General features: G+C 33.9%; 1 protein-coding gene and 1 long non-coding RNA gene across 2 annotated transcripts in view; both read right to left on the bottom strand.

Moving 5' to 3' along the window:
* The window catches only part of CACNA1C (calcium voltage-gated channel subunit alpha1 C), an 808,853-nt gene that overhangs the window by 680,368 nt on the left and 109,456 nt on the right, over positions 1-19,029 (bottom strand). The window lies entirely within an intron of this gene.
* The window catches only part of LOC127564851 (uncharacterized), a 49,408-nt gene that overhangs the window by 21,082 nt on the left and 9,297 nt on the right, over positions 1-19,029 (bottom strand). The gene's annotated exons all lie outside the window — the stretch shown is intronic.

The following is a 19,029-nucleotide window of genomic DNA, read 5'->3' as shown; positions in this document are numbered from 1 at the left end:
CTGACATGCTCTTCCTAATTTTGAATGTCAATTTGGGAGCATAGTGAGTGACAACTGGCCAAGACAGGGAGCCTGAGAACTTATTACAGCTCAGCAGCCCACTCATTGAGTAGTCACCACCATTTTCAGGGACTCCTCACTTGGCAGATCACTGACTCAAGCATTCTCAAAGAAAATGGCCAAATACTGCTTGAACACTTGACAAATAAATAATTCACTTTCAAACAACACCAAACACTATTCTAGAGTAATTTAAAGGGTAAGAATAAACCCACACCCTCACCCCATACTGTACACTCAAATAGCATTCCTCTAGCAATCAACACTCAGAAATGACATTTTCTCACCACTACTCATAAGAAATAGGCTATTTTCCATTTGGTAAGACCACGGTACAAACCATTCTTAGAAGACTTCCCCTAGAATCTCAGAAAATCATCTGGCAAATTTTGATTCAGAATCCAAACCTCAGTGCTTATATTACTAGGACAGCCTGAACATTCAGCACTTTAGGTGAGTCAATTCCTAGAAGGTGGTAAAATAAAGCAAATAGGAAGGTTAAATTTCTGTTGCATCGGTAGGCTATAGGGCAAATAAGTGTTGGTTCTTTTTATTAAATCGTCTCTAATATGGTGTTTTTCTATATAATAAGTATTGTTATCACATAATTTGTTCTATTTGGACAATTTAGTTCAAATATAACAGTTTGTACTTGATTTATTTGTGCTGGCAGGAAGTAGAACTAGTTTGTTTGAACTGCTCACTGGAAACCTGAGACTTTAGAGGTTCAATCAGTGTTTTTCTAAGTCTTTTCCCAGTCTGGTAAATTATGGAACTCTATTAAAATGCTATCATTTACATCATTAGTACCACTAGTGTTCTTATTAGAATTGAAATGGTTTTCCTCAAATGATTACACTGTTTATTAAAACCATGAAGACACTGTCAAAGAACACAACCACTTACAAATTGAGGAAATGGACCTGTTCACAGAAGGATTCTTTAAAACTCTCAGCTCCTTTTCTTTCCATGAATTCCCGTGACCTTTCCCTGAGCCTCAAGACTCCTATAAAAATGGGCAGCCAATAATACATACATTTCCAGACATGGCCAATTTGGGAGTTTGTCTTTGCTGGACTATATATATATATCCTTGTTACAAGAATTTGTTTTCTTTTTTATCCCCCAGTTGGAGTGGTGAGGAGAAGGATGGGGTGGAGGCAGTAGAGAGGGAGAGCAGGAGAAGGAGGGAAGGAAGGAGGAAGTGAGAAAGGGGGAAGGAAGAAAATGGAAAGAAAGAAAGAAAGAAAGAAGGGAGAGATGAAGGGAAAGGAAGGAAGGAAGGAGGAAGGAAGGAAAGGAGGGAGGAAGAGAAGAAGGGAGAAATGAAGAAAGAAAGAAAGAAAGAAAGAAAGAAAGAAAGAAAGAAAGAAAGAAAGAAAGAAAGAAAGAAAGAAAGAAAGAAAGAAAGAAAAGGAAGGAAAGAAGGAAGGAAGGAAAGAAGGAAGGAAAGAAGGAAGGAAGTAAAGAAGGAAGGAAGAAAGAAAGAAAACAGATAGCCCAGCAAGAAGAGGCCCCAAAGTGAAATCATCTTAATAACTTATATAGTATGTGGAGAGAGAAAAAAGAGGAAGTACACAAAAGGGAAAAGAAAGGAAAGAATGGTAAAAACATCTAGAAACTCACTTGCTCATCCTACAATTCATCCTAGCATATTAGCTAAAAGGATCCTTAGGGACACTCAGGTTCAACCTTTTCATTTCATAGGTGAAAAAATATTTGGCCAGAGAAATGAAACTAATACAAAATCATATGTCTAATGAACAGCAGAAACAAGGCTCTGATTCCTGTCTCCTGATGTCCACTTCAGCACATTTTCTGTCACATTACTCCATCTCTTATCAAGTACTTCTTAAAATCACTTAGTAATATTAAATTAAATATTATAGGACAGACTTGGAACTAGAAGAGAAGGCCAACACACTCATTTTACAAGTTGAAAACAAAACAAAACATTAAAAAAAAGACATAGAAAAATTAATCAATTATTCAAAACTATATAAGTAATTGGAAAATCTAGGATTCAAAGTTAGATCCTCGGACTGCAAATTCAACAGTCTTTGCATGATACTATACTATACAACCCCTGAGAAAAACAGTAGACAGTCCCTATCCTCAAAGAACTTACAATCCAAACTAATATGCATAGAATAATCAGGGAACAGCCTAAGACCATATTTAAATATAATTGCCAAGCTGCCTAATACATACAGTAAATGCCAAAGGCATTTTAAAAAGGCAGAGATCAGTATGGATCAGAGTGAATTCTTCAAGTATAGATAAAATTTGGACAGGCAGAGGAGATGGAAAGAACAGCATTAGTAAAGGCCACAATGAACTAGTAGTGATTTGAAGGAATATAGTACAGCTCCACCCTTGCTCACTTTTTGATTCACACAGAGAGCTCCTCTTCCCTGGAGCAAATTTAGTTGTGTGGAGAAGGATAAAAGCCATCCCCTAGAAAATGCAAATCTGAGAAAGCAGAGAGGAAGGAAGAAGCAGGTACCAAGAGGAACAGTCCAATTAAAAGTGTGCAGTCCAAAGGGAGGGAAAAAAAAGCCTCTTCTCTTCCTCTTTCCTCCCAAACTAAGCTATCAGCAACACCTCTCTACCCTACTCCCTGCCACATGGTGCCTGGGAAAACCTTGGTTTTGGTCTTTAAGTCATGCAATCACAGCCTCAGACTAGGGATGACCACAATTTCAAATTAGATCGATGATAAATATCTATTGTCTTGTATTGGGATGATGCCCTTGCCACTAGTCTACTGGAAAGTCTCAGAAGCCAAGTAAGGCAAAAGAAGGTGGCCAAAGCTATTTCAAAATCGATCTATGATCTAGGAGGAGAGGTTAAAAAAAGTCTAACTCAAAAAAAATAACTTGCCTGCCAAATATCCCAGGCAACTAGACCATGCCAGAAGCCATTTTTGAATCTCCCCTTTCTATAAACCCAAACAACAAACTCAACAGCATTTTCCTTTTCCCCATACCTCAAGAAAAAAAAAGAAACAGAACTTTCATGGTATCTCACTCTGATGTTAAAGGCAAGCCTGAGACCGTACATCATCTGAAAAGACTATGGACAATTTTCTCACTAAGATTACATTCACGGGATTTCCAGATCTTTGGTCAAGCACAAAATCTTCCTGACTGAAAACAAATTCTTACAGATATCTATTTTTCCCGCAATAGTCCTTTCACCTGCCTCAAATTTTCTTGGAGATGTGTGTGTCTGTGTGTGTGTGTATATATATATATATATACACACACACACAGACACACATATATATACTCATATGTAAAATATATTGTTTAAATATATATGTGTGTGTTTATTGAGATAGATAGACAGTATTTCCCTAAGAGTTTAAATTTTCAAGGTCAAGGACCATTGTTTCACTAGTATCTACCACAGTTACATAGTAGATACTTAATATTTTTTTCTTTAATTGACTATTTATTGAATTCAGCATGCATTCACATAATTCCATTCCAGAGTAGGATCAGTTTGAGTTTGTCCAAAAAAATTCCAAATAATTCTATTATTATATAACAAAAATTTAGGCCTTAATTCTATAATCATTTTTCAAAATTTAATGTTCCAATTTCCCTAGATTCATTTATCTCACTATAGCATTTGTCTGTTTCATATTGTCCAAATCCTGTGGAGAGCTACAATGCTAGACCCCCTTATATGTTAGGTCAAAAATCCCAGGAAAGAAATGCCAATATCACACAGTAAAAGGATAGTAGAACAATAACATGGATCTCTATCTTTTTTATTCTGAGTCCAGGGCCATTTTGACAATTCCACATTGCCTCTATTAAAATATTCACCAATAATCCATATTATCCCTTTCAGGAACCTTGAATGAATTGTAGGGAACAAAATTCAGAGAACTTGGCTTGGAGTCAGAAAGTCATGTATTCAAATCTTGCCTCAGACACTTATTAGCTATGTGAGCATGGGCTACTCATTTAATCTGTTTCTGCATCTGTAAAATGAGCAAAGCTAAATATAAAGCCACATCAAAATTCAAAATTGAATATCAGATCAATCAATCAAAACATAATGCAACTTTTCTGCCCCTCAGTGCCCAATAGTATCCAGATAATATTGTTTCTACACTATTTATACAGATTGATATCTTAAAGAAGAGACAGGAAGCTTTTGAAAGTATTGAAAAATCAGAAAGAAAACAAATTGTATAAGTTACTCAAAGTCACAGAGCAAATAATAAAGCTGAAGGACTAAAACGAGATGATTTTTCTCAAATACAAAGTTAACTGTACTTTTCAAAACACATGAAAAATAATAATGGCTCAGTTTCTATAGAACTTTAAGGTTCATAAAATTTTTTTACAACAATCCTGTGTGATAAGTAGTATACATTATGATCTTCAAATGCCATCTCTGATTCTTTTTATGTGATGTTGGCAGGGCAACTCCACACAATGTGTAGAGCATGAATTAGAAGTGTGGAAGGCCTGAGTTTAAATCTAGCTTCAGATATTTACTAGATGTGTGACCCTGAGCCAGTCAATAAACCCTGTTTGCCTCAGTTTCCTCATCTGTAAAGTGAGCTGGAGAAGGAAATGGCAAATTATTACAATATCTTTGCCAAGAAAACCCCAAATGAAGTCACAAATATAACTCTGAGAAAGTCACTTAATCTTATTCAGCCTCAGTTTTCTTAGCTTAAAAATGAAGCTGGACTAGAAGGCCTCTTAGGTCCCTGTCAACTCAGGATCCAAAATATTATGACAATCAGAGATGTGAAATGACAAATCACATTTACATTACAAATGACAAATCTAATTTACATTAGAATCAAGATGTAAATCCAAGTTTCTTTTTTTTATTTTATTTTATTTAATAATAACTTTATATTGACAGAATCCATGCCAGGGTAATTTTTTACAACATTATCCCTTGCACTCGCTTCTGTTTCATAAATCCAAGTTTCTTAATCTCATGACCAGCATTCTTTCCATTAGATGCACCCATTTAATATGGGTGCTAAAGCTATGTTCAAGAGGTCATTCAGCCTATTTTTTCCCAAGCAGGCCTAAATTACACTCAAAAAATTATATCTTTTTAAGGAAAAAGATAATATCATTTGTATTGGTAATCTGTCTTCCTCTTGTCATTCCTCAATTAAAGAAATTTTTTTTTGCCTATACAACAAAAAACATACTTGTCTTTGGTATTTAAAATCCTTTACAATGTGGATCCAGCCGAATTTTGCAGGCTCCAATCCCCTCTAGTATGCTACAATCCAATCAAGCAGATCTACATGCTGTTTCTTGTACCTGACATCTGTCCTTCATGCTTAAAATACTCTTTCTGCTTGCCTCTTCCTCTTAGAAACCCAAATTTTCATCCAAGCTCAGTTCAGGTGTCAATCCTACGATATGTCTTTCTTCCTCACACAGAAATCATTTAGTATGTATTTTGTTTTATATTTCCTTATCTGTGTATGAATTTTCTACTCCCTAAAATCTCCAAATGAATATATATTCCTTGGGGACAAAGACTGTTTTTCTTTTATGTGTCTTCAATGTCCAGTACACAGCTTGGCACATAATAAATAATGGCCCTTAATAAATGTTTGCTGAAATGAATTGTATTTCCACAAAAAATTAACTCGGCTTAGTCTTATTATTAAGTGTTCAAAGCCACTTCTTAATCTCAGGTAATAAAAATGCAATATTTGTTGTAGCAAATGAAATGGGAAATTCCTTGGCAAATGTTCAGTTCCTCAATGAGTTCTTTAAAAGATGGAGAATCACAAAGAACTGAGAGAATAGTGTCAGTGAATATATAGAATCCTATGTCTAAAAGGTCTATAGACATATCTAACAGATGGCTTCCAAACTTGATTTAAAAAAAAAAAAAAAAGTTACACACATAAACACATTTCACGTAATCATCTATACAAATAATTTTCTTAGCTTTTATTTTATTGAAAAATCATTTTCATTCTATCAAATTCAGATGAAAAAAGTCTCAAGGTAAGAGACTAGCCAATTATTGCTTTATAGTTAATGCCTGTGTATAAAGTAATTGCTTTCTGTAGCTGAATAAAAGTATCAAAATATAAGCTCACCTTCTGTAGGCTCACTGAAGCCATCCTTGGTACAATTCCAGTAGGAGACAGGATGATGTGATAATGTGTACCTCATCTCGTTCCTACTTAATTTTTTTCTGTACTTTGAAAGCTTTTTTGTTCTATGAATCTTGGAGATAAGAATATCTGGTGCAGTGAAATCTGTTTAAAATGTTGTTTATAAGCTCTTATGGAGCGATCCATATTTAATATGCTCATATATAGAAGTATATATTAACTAATGATTTCTCAGTATTAATATATTAAGCCAATATATTGATTATTAATAAATATTAAAACAATAATGTATTAGGACAGGAGCATCATCACATACAGAATTTTTCCTCACAGTTTCTGGATATGATATTGATCCTTGAAACTTAAGAAAAAGGCTTTTAATAGAGATCATCTCTAATACTAATGAAATATAAATTGCATGCAACTTAAAATTTCTAAAATACTGAAACACAGCAGAATAAATATCATGTGCAAATCATGATATAGATATATGATTGTCCCAGAATATTTTGTATCTAAACTTAATTTCTGTCCTAATAATAATGGAATTGATTGGTATTATTACTACTTATCTTTTCATCAATCACTAATTTAGACTTTTTATTTATAACATTTATAAAAGAAAGACCTATCTAACAAAAATAAGGTGTAGTATATAGTAGTAAAATTTGTATGAGAATTGTTTGATAAAGCAAAGAATTCCTTATATTCTTCTGGGCCTTCCAAAGTAAAATTTTTCAATTACAAATTCCTATCTAAAGGTAAAGCACAAGAAAAATCTTTTAACTGTTCTTTTTTGGAGTAAGTTGAAATGCATCATAATTGTCCATAGTAAAAAGATTCTTCATCCATTTACATAAAAATGTTTAAGTCTTTAAAATAAACTAAGAACAATATCTTTAGATTGATCAAATGATCAATAAACAGATACTTTTTTCAGCTATTTCATTTTCAGAGTAGTAGTATTTGAATTGCAAAATGTATCATTTTATCTATAATTATTTTTAATAAATGCAATAACTTTTTGTATTTTGAATCCGAGTATAGATTTGAATAGCAAAGATTTGCATTGATTAAATTGCTCAATTTTTTAAAAATCCATCAAATGTGCAAGTTGTAAGATATATCAATGAAAAATATAAAAATGAAATGTTCCACCTTTTTTTGTTATTATCAATAAGAAAAAATGGTAATGTCTATTTTTAGTTCAAATAGCTTTCAAGGTACTTTAGTGTAATAAAGCTGGCATATTTTGCAATAACAATGAAATATTCTATGCTCCATCCCAGTATTATCACTCACATTCTTTTTAATGACCTATTTTTATAAAGTTGATTACACTTGTAATAAATTTTCAAAAACCATCTGTAGCTTCTTATTTCTTAAAACAAGTGATTGTCTGTGAAGGATCCAATGTGTTCTCATTGCACAATTCTCCCACATGATATCTTTTTTCAGTAAAAGACAAATTTTTTCTTGATTTAGCATTGCTATCAATAGGTTTCCAAAGTAACAAAGCTTACCTAATAAAATTTTCAACAACATATAGTACATACTTACTCAAAATGAACATCTTTAACATCTGTTCCTTCATCCATTTTCAGTACAAGATAGGAATATTTTAATTTTTTAGTTAATAGATCAGAAAGTTCTTCAGAAACCTAGACTTCTCATTACTTTTCCAGCAAATGGAAATATCTTAAGATGCTTTACATGTGATTTGCCAGGCACTACTTCAACTATAATAATCATCCACAGGCAATATCCATATTTTCCCTATCATTATGTACATTATATAAAGCGAGCAATTCTTCTGATGCCACAAACTTTTTTAAAGATTGTTATAAGTTTAAGGTTTCAGTTTTTAAGTTTTTCAGTTTTGCTTATCTAATTTTCTCTAGAAAAAGGTTCTTGCCTTTTTGATGTATTCCACAGATATACTTTTGAGATGAGAGACAATATTGAAACTTACTAGGTTTTACATGGCCTGCAGCTAATAAACATTTGTATATAAAATTAATCTTTTTAGCAATCTTTTGTTTTTATCAGTTCTCATAAGGGATGTACAGTAACAGTTCTTGTAAATGCCAAAAATATGTGTTGTAAATTTGGACTTCTTTACTTTGTGATAATGTATTTTGGTTACTTAAATTGTTACTATATTTACTTTGCTAGTTTTAGCTGTTCCAGTAGATTTCCCCTTCAAATTGGTTACATATTTAATTGTAACAAAATGCTATTTCTTTTACTTTTTAGAAAAACAGAGAAATTTCAAACTCTTAGCTTGGATTATTGTTAAGTTATTTCTTTTTTTTTAAGTTGCAGATTGTTTCAAAGCAAACTTTATTACACTTAAAAAAAAAATGATGAGATATTTCCTTCAGGAAATATCAGACTAGATGTTATATTTTACTAACTTCTGATCTAGAAATTCTAGAGCCTAGCTGAATATATCTTTGCACCACTGAAAAGGACAGTGAAGTTAAAAGTTTAGAGCAAAGGGGGAGGATGAGAATCAGTGTAATGTAGTAGACCAAGATCCAACAAGAAAAAGTTAGTATCATATGGTGAACAATACACAAAACTAAGAGTCAGGATACTGTAGAGGGTCAAAGACAGTGGAGAAACTCTGAATGAGGCATAAGACCCTTCAGCCCAGAGGGAACCTGCTGACAATGTCTTGTTTGGCTCCCCATCTTCCCTAAGGGCTCTCGGCCTTTCTGAGAAGTCTGGGGCAGTGATAACCTATGTTATGGTTGAAGCAGTGATACCAGGTGACAAAGAATGCTATCAGATGGCAAACTACATATAATAGCAAGTTGTTTATGTGCTCCCATATGCCCAGTATATACTTGGCACATGACCAGTGTTTTGGTTACATAAAGGTATGAGGGTATAAAAAGGGGAAAGTCCTTAGAATAAACGGATTCCACATTTCCACCATCCTCAGGAGTCCCATCTCATCACTTTTCCACTAAGATGGCATGTTTTAATCACCCCAGTGTGGGGGTTCTAGAAAGCAGGACACAATATTTTAATCACCTCACCATGGGGACTCTAGAAAGCACGATGCATTTTGTCACCCCAACTTGGGGACTCTAGAAAGCAGGACACAACAAGAACCTTTGTTCTTAATTCTTCAGGTGAGACTCTCTGAAAATTCTTAAACAATAAACTTTGAATCTGCCCATCATTAAGTATTTCCAGCATGATTCACCCTTTTCTAGACTTAGCATTAGTAAGGTCTCCCTGTTTTAAAAGAACTTAAGATCATATATGGATGCAAGATCAATAGACAATACAAGAGAAAAATGAAAACCTATATAAAATATAATCTGCAAGGGAAAAGAAAGGAGAGATCAGAATGGACTAGAAAAATTGGGGGGGTCTCTTCTGAACTTCAACTCTTTTTCTTCTACAAAATTACCTAACTAGTAAATGATCAACAGTTTCTCCTGCTAAGCCCTGGTAAATTAGGTAAATTATAGGGTGAGTAGGTACTGAGTAGGGGAGCCCAAGGTTGACACCAAGAATATGTGGATATTATGGCACAATTTCATCCATACGCTTTAAGTAAAAGGTCCCCTATTCTTTAATATCCCATTTTGTCAGTATCCTTTTTATTAGTTGGTTATTAAGAATTCATGACTCACAAAGTTGTCATGAGAATGAATGAGGCAACATGCAGTAGGGACTCAAGCTAATTGAAGAGAAGATGCTATATAGATTTGAGGTGATGTTCTTTTTATAACATTGTAAATCTCACCTCCTTAATATCTACTGCTTTTGTATCAGAGCCAAATAATCCAGAGATGCACAATTATCTTCCCAAGTATAATATCTGCAGGATTAGATGTAGGACTTCTTAACTATCTGTAGTTCCCTTCTGCCTGGGGAACTAGTTTTTAAATATTGCAAATAAATGAAAAACTACTGGAAAGCCTTGATCAGTTTTGCATAGGCTCTCAAGAGGATAGAAAACTTTGAGCCTTTCTTTATTTGCTTTTCCAATAAGCTGCTTTTGCCAAACACCCTTCCTGGAAGGAAGGCAAACATGTTCTTGTTGTTCAGTCATTTTCATTCATGTCTGATTCTTCGTGACCCCACTTGGGATTTTCTTGGCAAAGATACTGGAGTAGTTTGCCATTCCCTTCTCCAGCTCATTTTACAGGTGAGGAAACTGAGGCAGACAGCACTAAGTGTCTGAGGCCAGATCTGAACTTAGAAAGATGAATCTTCCTGACTCCAGGTCTACTGCTCTGTCCACTGTACCACCTAACTTCCCCAGAAAGGTAGAACCAATGAAAATGTAATTAGAGGCTGCATTGCACAATGGAAAACACAAAATTTAGAGTCAGAAGACCTACATTTGACCTGGGCAACCATCTCTGAGACTCAGTTTCCTCAGCTGTAAAATGAAAGTGATAATACTTGATCTCACAGGGATCATGTAAAAAATACTTTAGTAAAGGATGAACACAATATCTGGCACATAGTGAGTATCTAATAAATGAATGTTAATAAAAATCATTCATAAGATCACAGATATAAAGCTAGAATCGATCTTAAAAGGTCATTGAATGCAAAGTGTTCAGTTTTACAGAAGAGGAAATTAAGACCCAAGAAATTTAATAAAGTTTTTTTTTGAAAGCCCAGAATTTCAATCTGGAATGTACCCCATTCTTCCTAGACTTACTTGAAATACTATTTTACATCCAATTTCACATCTTTTTTTTTCTGAATCTCTGAAATATGTTTTCAATGAAATCTAGAGTACAAGCCAGACTATGCTTGGATTTCCTTATTTTCACTATCACAAACTGAAGATGGAATGGTTACTTTCACCTTGGGTTCCCATCATTTCTACCCCAGAAATCAGTTCCTCCTTGTTTGAAAGAATCAGATTCAGAATGAAATTTCCATTTATTGGTTCCTCCACCTTTCAAAGGATGACATTTTCATTGAGGCAAATAAAGATGTTATTAGCAATTCTGCTTTTAGCTGAGAGCTCTAGGAGAATTCTGTTTAATTAAAGTCTCTAATTTCTTGCCACATATCTGGACTCTATATTAGGGTGATGACTTGTTTCAATCTTCATCTATTTTCTCTTTCTGTCCAGGTGGTCTATATCAGGGCTTCTTAAACTTCTTTCACTCATGACCCCTTTTTGCCTGAGAAATTTTTAAGTAATCCCGGGTATATAGGTATGTAAAATAAGTATGTAAATTAAGCATTTACTGACAATAAATATTAATTTTGCAACACTAACATTCAAGTATGCAACCCCATATTGGGTCACAACCCACAGCGTAAGAAGCTTTAGTCTATAATATTTCCAAGTACAAAAACATTCCTATTATTCCCTTTTTTTTTTTTTTTAAGTTTTAACCAAATACTCTGTATTATGCTTGTCCTTCTAATTCCTGGATTTCCTCATATGACTATTCCCTCTTAACAATACAATGATATCACACCATCCTGTTTCTTTTGAATAAGTTATACTCATCCAGAGACAAGCTCAGATCATGAGTTTCATTTTGCCAATTTTCAATGAGCCCAAAATTGTTTCTTCTGAAGACATTTAGTTTCTGCAGTTTGTGACCTAAATTTTGTTTGTATGTTACCTAACTCAAACTATTGGTTTTACCACAGTCCCCTTGCTTCAATTTTGTCTCTAATGAATTTCTGGGCATCACAGTCATTATTTTTTCTTCCTTTTGGGAGGTTAATCTCTATAGAATTGAAGTTAAAGGATACACATAAGTATTTTTCTCCTTTGTCCACACATTTTGATTCAAAATTCTTTTGATTAGACTTTCAAGATGTCTGGCAAATACATTACCAGCCTTTGTTAACTGTACTCCATCACTGACCAAGAATTTGTCAACATGACATTCTAAACTATGATCCAAAATCCAAATCCCATTCTCAGACATTACCTTCTTACCCACCTGTTCACTCCTCAAATATTTTTCTATTCTGTCCCCTTGCCTTCCATGGACAACAAGGAAAAAACAAAAGCCTACAGTAACTTTGCCCAAAATTTCTTAATAATTGGCAATGGTTTTTAAGTTCTTTCTGTCAGGACCATTTGTGTCAAAAATGAATATTAGTGATCTGTTTCAATAAGTCTTGGGTAGTTATCTATTATATATCTTGAATATACTGAGAAGACAATAGATCTCTCTAATGTAATCAGATCAACCAACAGCTGTTTCATGTTCCTGAGTATGATTTTTCTTTATTATTATGATTATTATGATTATTCTTCTCTTCATCCTCAGATCTGAATTATCTATTAACCTCTGTGACTCTACAATATCATTCCTTGAAGGACATCCTCTTAAGAATATCCAGATCACTCCTTTTCAGGAAAAGGTTCAAATCTATTTTTAAATTCTTATTGTTCTACAGTCCTTTCACTCTTTTCCCTCTGTATAACACTTTCACTTTCTAATATCTTGAGAAGGGTCATCTCCCCTTCTCAAAAACAGATCCCTTTTCTCCACGAAAGCTTCACCTCCATCATAGAATACCTATAAAAATTAAATTTGCACAAAAGATAACAAAGTCAAATACCACACTTAAGGTAATCAGTAGCTAGGGAGAATTTGGAGATAGGGAGGTGATGGGGGAGGGGAATTATTGAGAAAAATATGAGGGATAGGCTAAAGACTATATTTACAAGGATTGGTCTTGGCAAAGTGAAGAGCCACTTTAGGTTTTTAGGAAGTTTCAAAATGAACACAGGGTTCATGGAAAATGGTATTTAATTTCTTTGTAACTTATGAAGCAATATTCTCAGCTAAAAGGTGGGAATAGAAGAAAGTGTGAAAGTTTTAAAGAGAAAAAAGTTTTGAGTAGCTCCTATTGGCAGTGGGAAAAGTAAACAATTAGGAAAAAATAATTACCTAGTTATAATTAGGGCCACATTGAGGTTAATCAAGACAAACAAGATTGTAGAGATATTAGAACACTGATAGAGGATTACTTAGAAAAATAAAAATCCTTTAAAAAGAAAATGACAACTTTGGAACTCAAAAACATAGAAATAGAAAAAGAAATTGGACAGAAGAGGGGGAAAAAATGTCATGACTAAGAGAGAATACGTGAATTCTATACAAAACAAAATAACCTTGAAAGACAGGACAGCATGAGGCAATTAGATTTTCCAAAAGAACATGATAAATGAAAAAAAAAAGACATGATTACTCAATTGTAAGAAATAATATCAAAAGATCAATAGAATTTTTTAAAAATATAAGCAACTAAGTATCAGAGGAAATACTCAGGTGTGAAACTAAGGCGAGAAGTGATAACATTTCATAAATTCTATAAGAAACAACAAAATTTTCATAAGCAACAGAAGAAAAGCTTTCAATTATGAAGAGATATTCAAATGAATCAGGATTACTATCTAGCCATAAGAAACCAGAGAAAATAATGGAAAAGAATATATAAAAGCAAAAAAAATCTAAAATTGACACTTAAAATCACATATCTGGAAAAATTGAGTCTATCTTGAATGAAAGTGAGACATTCAACAGTAAGATGCACTTAACCATTTTTGAAAAAAATTACTTTTTAACAGTGAAGGTGACTATAACATTCAACTTGCAAACATTTCAAACAGAAACACATACACACACACAAATAAACATATTTATCAAGAAAATAATTTTGTTTTTATTTTTATTTTTAAGCTGTTATTTTTAACTTGTCTAATTTCTTGAATGGAAGCAGTCAGGAGAAGCTGTCACTCTTGGATTTGTTGGGATATTATTATTCAAAACTGTTCTTCTTAATCCAAGTTAAATCTTAGAGGTAGGGATAGGATTTTTACTTGCTGAATGAAATGTGACTTCAATCCTTAACTATTAATCCTTAATAGGTCTATACTGTGCATCCATCACTTGAATATGCTGTTTGACTCTGATCTATTCCTGACTCCCTCCCAGTGTGGAGTTTATCTGAAATGTGGAAGAAGACCACAATAACATTATGATCAAAGGGGTTTTTAATCTGTTAAATAAAGAAAAGGTATTATTCTTCACATATGGGTTGTATTAGATCACTTACAAAGTACCTCTAGCACTTCTCTCTCTCTCTTTTTTTTTTGGCCTAGATTTGTGATTTCATTGGTAAAGAAACTTCCATCATGCTTCCAGCTCTTAGATTCTATAATCCTTATTATTCCAAAAAATCAAAAGCTTTTAAGAGGATGTATATGTATAAACTGGTATCCTATTCCTTCTTTCCTTAAAATAATGTGAAGCTGGAAGTTACAAGAAAGGAGGAAGGAAATACAATTTAAGTGGAAGAGTATTGGACTGAGAATAAGAAAACCTATGCTAGTCACAATATGCCAGTAACTATGGGATCTTTTTTTTTTAATAATTTTTATTGATAGAACGCATGTCAGGGTAATTTTTTACAGCATTATCCCTTGCATTCATTTCTGTTCCGATTTTTCCCCTCCCTCCCTCCACCCCTTCCCCCAGATGGCAAGAGTCCTTTACATGTTGAATGGGTTGCAGTATATCCTAGATACAATATATGTGTGCAGAACCAAACAGTTTTCTTGTTGCACAGGGAGAATTGAATTCAGAAGGTATAAATAACCCGGGAGGAAAAACATAAATGCAAGCAGTTTATATTCATTTCCAGTGTTCTTTCTCTGGGTGTAGCTGCTTCTGTCCATCTTTAATCAATTAAGGCTCTCTTTATCAAAGAGGTCCACTTCCATCAGAATACATTATGGGATCTTTTTTATGGAAAATTATCTGTGCTGACATACCTATTTCCCATTTTTTGAAAACCTAGGTTGTCAGATGTGGCTAATGTTTTAGGTATTTCTGAAGAATTTTTCTTTCTTTCTTTCTTTTTTAAATACTGAGGCAATTGGACCTAAGTGACTTGCCCAGGATCAGTCAAGAAGTGTTAAGTGTCCAGATTTGAACTCAGGTCTTCCTGACTTCAGGGCTGGTGCTCTATTCACTACACCAACTAGCTGCTCCCTCTAAAGAATTTTTCAAAAATACATTTCTTAAAAAAGAAAGTTTGCTGAGTAGAGGAAACCAGGAGAGTTATATATTCAAAAATGACCATGATAAAAAAAATAAAAGGCATCAACAAAGTTTTTTTTTATCACCCCTTCAAAATCCATTTATTAAATATGTACTATGTACTATTCTATGTACTAGAGTCATGAACATACAATTGTGAAAATTCTTGCCTGAATGAGTTTATATTCTATTCTTAAGGACTGTGCTTTGTTTCTGGATTAATTCTCAAGTAACATTTTATGAAGCAAACACCTAATGTGGTTTGTCTATCTAAGAAAACTTCTCCAACTTAATTCTGAAATGTAATACCTGTTGCCATATTTAGTGATGAAATCAAAAGTTCTAAAAATCTAAAAGTACTCAGATAAATAAAATAATCTAGATCAAAGGTGTGTTGATTCAGGGTCCTAAATAAGTTTCACAACTATAGATTTTTGGTAGCTGCATCCAGCATGCATACATACATCTTCTAAAATGGGCCTCTTGGCCTAATATCCCTACACAAGTATATCAGTCCATCAGAATAGGGCCCTGAATATCACTGGGTATGTGAAAAAAAGAAAGCTTGATATATATCCAAAAAGTGTCCTCATGTCACTTCTATTTTTCTGTAGCAATCTCATTATGATGAAGGCCAAGACCAGGAATAAATCACCCTTTCTAATCAATACAGAGCAATCTCTGCATACCTGGCTTTCTGCCCAGCCTTATTTTATGACAAGTGGTTGTTCTCTGGCTTGGACATACCCAACCTCCTGGCCCAATATCTTGGCCTGACCATTGAAGAGATGTGTAGGGCTAGATTCCAAAGCAATTGAGTCTTTTATACAGAGTTGGTCCTAAAAAAACCCAAGAACTATTTTTAGTTTTTGATTATTCAAGCCCATGCAAATTCCTTGTGATTGACAAGAACTACTTTGAACTTTTTAGAAGGGCCTCTTATCAGAAGCAACTAGGTGATGCAGTGGATAGGGCAGTCACCCTACAGTTAGAAGGACCTATGTTCAAAGGACTTGGGCTCAGACACTTGATACTTACTAGCTGTGTGATCCTGGACAAGTTATTTAACTTGTCAAGGGGGGAAAACTTTTTTGTATAGGGACATACTTGTTACCTTATTATTATGTATAACAGCAACTTTTTAACTTGATGGAAGGTGATTGAGTGTTGGGAGGAAGTAGTATGGACAAACAAGATATAATGTAATTCACCAGGAACCATAAAAACTATCATCTCATTAGTCACACTATCTTGTAAATTCTATGACCCTGGATCTGGCTGGTGTCTCAGCTGGGATAGCAGCCAATTTAAAACAGAGGAAGCAAAAAGATAAAACTCTAGATTTCTTATGCCCACCGAGAATGTGGAGTTTCTTGCCACAAACTCTATGCTCACCTCCTATGAGGTCTTTCAATTACACAAGAGAGATAAATAACCACTCTTGAAGACAGAAGGAATAACATAGCAAAAGAGAAAAATCAAATTAGTAAGATTCTGTGCCATATATCCTTTAAGATGATTTTGTAAATAAGTACTTCATTTTAACCAGTCTATACATATTTTGCTAACCCACTTCTTATTCTATTCCACTGATTTTATAACTCGTCTGTTTATACTTTCTGACTTGCCAAGGAGTGAGGGAATGAATTGACAGAGGTTTAGGGTGACAGAATTTAATGGACCTCAGATGGAGCATAGATAACTTTACCTGGTTCTTGGAATAAACAAGAAGGATAACCAAGTTATCATCTTGACTGAAGGCAGAGAGCATAGATTAGCACTGTATCAGCTTCTAAGATAAAAGGTGGTCTAAGAAATTGAGATAATGTGGTTACATATAGCTAGTTATGTTGGGGGATCTGCTCCATTACAAGGTATAACATAATAGTTTGTATCTTAATGAAAAGTAGGTTTGTATTAGTGAGCCATCACTTAAGATGCAGGGCTGGGACTGATTTGAATGGGCTAGGTCATACTGTGAATATCCCAAGTCGACCTCAACAAAACTTGATTCTGTTGTAATGGGGATAACTCTTGGCATCCCATTCCGACTATTTGTATCTGATTTTGATCAAATAAACTTGAACCTATAAAGGGCCACTTTAGTAGAATGTAAGCTAAAGTTGGACAAGTAGGAAGAGGATTCTAATTCTTGGAGTAGTCAAGCTTGGAAGTGAAGAGGAGCGAAAGTCTTTACTTTTTTATTCTCAACAGCACCATAACACACAAGCAGGCAAATAGTTTTCAGTGACTATGATGATATAAATAAACTATAAACAAACATTCATTAGATATCTACATAGGCTAGGGATATGAGGCAAAAATGAAACAATTCTTTTCAAGGATCTTAAATTTTATTGATAACAAGAAAGGGAAAAACCTTTAACTTCATTAAAAAAAAAAAAACTTTCAGCTATATTCTATCAGTCCTGAATTGCTATGGCCTTGAGGAAAGATGTAAAATCTTAAAACAGAAGAAAATGGACCCTGGGTTTTGTAATGAATCCAAGAAAAGAGACTATTACACTTACAACAATATTTTGCCATTGTCTTTTATTTCAGGGTCTAAAATACATAGTTATATTTAAAATGACTTAGGTGACAGGGGGAAATCATAGAAATGGTGTAGCATAAATCTGACCATATAGATTCATACAAGTATTGTTTAAAATGTCAAAAAAAAAAACAATTGTGAACTCTCTGAGGAAGGTCAGCTCTAGTTTGGAATTTGAAACTAGTAGACTTGTGTAAAGAGATTCCAAATTAGTATAGTTCAGCCAGATAAAAACTCCAAAGATTGAGAGATATCCTACCGGAAGCAGCTGTCCCTTTTTGATAAGAGCAAACCAAACGAGAACACAAACCCAAACATCACACTCTGAATCTTAGTATGGTTTCACTTGTACAATGATATGGAGCATCGGGCACAATAATAACCTCTCCTTCAACACCTGGGGTGGAAAGCCACATGAAGCCAGGTGATGAAGAGAATGTGACAAAAATAAAAAATACTCTGATTTAAAAAGCTTTCCTCTCAATCTTGCCCAGCAGCTGGACAATGTCATCCAACCTAGTGCTGGGAATAGCTTGGTTAAATAAATAAGTGAATGGTGTAGAAATATACATAAAGAAACTTGAATAGTGACTTGAAGACAAGCTGAGGTCTCTCTTTAGCTGTGATTGTAATCAATATGTTTATGTCTGTCAGATCATTTCTATTCAATATTTTAATGTGAAAAACATGGTAATCATATCTAAAAGGAATCAACAACCAGAAGGGAATTTATTTTTAGAAAGATTTATGAGTTATTTCTGCAGTTATGTATTTAAGGTAGTAGCCTTCCTTTTACTTATGGATACCATATTTTTAGAAAGGGGCAGAAAAAGGACATTTATGTGAGAAAAGCAGTTTGAGACAGTTTTAAAGACCTGAAAGAAAACAACTTCTCAGATAAATGTATTGTGAAGACCTATTTGAAAGCCACTCAGCCTAGTATTGGGAGCAGTACTGGAAGAGGAGCAAAGCTTTTACTTTTTATTCTCAACAAAACCATATACACAAGCAGGAAAATAAACAGGAACTTAACACTTTCTCAGAGTCCTGCTAAAGGTAAACTGTGTTTTTAAAAATCCTGAAGGTCAAGCAATTGAAGAATAGCAAAAATAGTAAAGAAATTTTGCCCAATTCAGGAGTAGACAGCAGAGAAGCTGTTTTGTCCAATAGGTAATACATAAGAACTTAAGTTTCCTTTCTTATATGTCTCATTTCTAGATTTC

The sequence above is a fragment of the Antechinus flavipes genome, chromosome 5 (assembly GCF_016432865.1).
Source record: "Antechinus flavipes isolate AdamAnt ecotype Samford, QLD, Australia chromosome 5, AdamAnt_v2, whole genome shotgun sequence".
Taxonomy (NCBI): Eukaryota; Metazoa; Chordata; class Mammalia; order Dasyuromorphia; family Dasyuridae; genus Antechinus; species Antechinus flavipes.
The sequence above is the reverse complement of the archived record's forward strand: the minus strand, read 5'-3'. Positions and strand labels throughout refer to the sequence as shown.